Raw genomic sequence first — 1,538 nt, 5'->3', positions numbered from 1 at the left:
TCTTTTTTTGTTTTTTCTTAATATATTCATGAATCTCCCCTGGATCTACATGTCTACATGGTTTGTGTGGCTTTTTTTTTGTCCTTGTCCATTCAGAATAAGCACCTGAACTGAATATGCACTGACACTTCTATCATGAAGTGGCTCTAGAAAATAAACTATTCAATAAATACTAAAAATCCAACAGCAGTTCCTGGTTTCTGTTTGTGGTGGTGTGTTTTTGTTATTATTGGAAGGGCATCTTCAACCTGGTGCCTTCTGTGCAAACTTACAGCACTATCAGCCTCAGTTACAGTGCTGAGTCCTCCTGCTCTTCAGTTGTTGTACATTGTAATGGAGGAACCAGTTCTGCCCAGTCTTGCTAACTCTTGGAGGAGGAGGAAGGCTATACCAGCTTCTGGTGTGACTTTATCCACTCCTACATTGTGAATGCATTATCTTAACCTGTAATGTCAAATTCCAGCATGAGCTTCTTCTAATTTAAAAAAATAGGTGTACTGTTAGCAAATGTTAGGGTTTAGAAGGGTCTGCTCAGTATTTCTCATGACAGAGTGGGAAGGGAATGGGAGAGTGTTTTACAGCTGTCACGCAGCAGCAAAATCTTGAGTAAGATGACAGAACAGGCTGGGAGGTGGAAATGAGCTTTCTGAGTTAAAAAGGTGATCCAGAGTAACAGAAACAAGCCAAAATAAAGCATTTTTACAAATGAGAAGTTTGCCCCACCTTTTCCATTTCCAATATTATATATACTTGTAGCATTGGAATAAGTACAAAATTTTGGAGGGTATTTTGGCTGGTGTTCTTTGAAATGTGAGTGATCCTGCTTCCCCAAACCAGAACTTTAAGCAATATTAGTTTTACCATCTCACCTCATGGCATGTGACTTACTGAGCAGCAGTAAGCATCTTTTGTACAACATCTAGCTTCAGTCATGATACAGACAATTCACATCTCCTGAATAATTTTTTAAACTTCAATTTGGACAGTTAAATAGAATTCAGTATAATTTCCTAAGTCTTTACGTTGAGATTTCTGAATTGTAAAACTACTCGATCTGTTCTGTAACTCTTTTAAGGAAAAGAACTGTCTTAAAAGGACATTCTAACATCTCCCTGCTACAGAGTCAGCCAACACATGTTCAGCATACAGAATTTTTTTCGTTCAGAAAAACTGGAATTCTGAAGAGGAGGTCTAAAGATGGTCTTTGTTTAAAACACAACCTTTCCTTGTGGGCTGTACAAAAACAGTTTACTGAGCTGCTTGCAATGCTACAAGAATCCTCTTAACCATTGCTCTCAAGTGGTAGTTGAAGGACAGCTCTCAAAGGAAAGGGTCTTTTGGATGGGAATTTTGTGGGGTGATGTTTAAGGAAGCAAAAGCTTGTTTGCTTAAAAAAATTAGAAGAGCCCCACTGAGATATTCAAGAAGGAAGTCTGGAATAGAGGTTGGAGCCATTCACAGGCCTAGAACTCATAAATGTACACTCACGAACTATTAAAGCATTAATGGCCTATCATGATTAATCTTTTATAGGTTCT

Source organism: Sturnus vulgaris, chromosome 10 (genome assembly GCF_052056855.1).
Source record: "Sturnus vulgaris isolate bStuVul1 chromosome 10, bStuVul1.hap1, whole genome shotgun sequence".
NCBI lineage: Eukaryota > Metazoa > Chordata > Aves > Passeriformes > Sturnidae > Sturnus > Sturnus vulgaris.
This window is presented reverse-complemented; position numbering follows the sequence as displayed.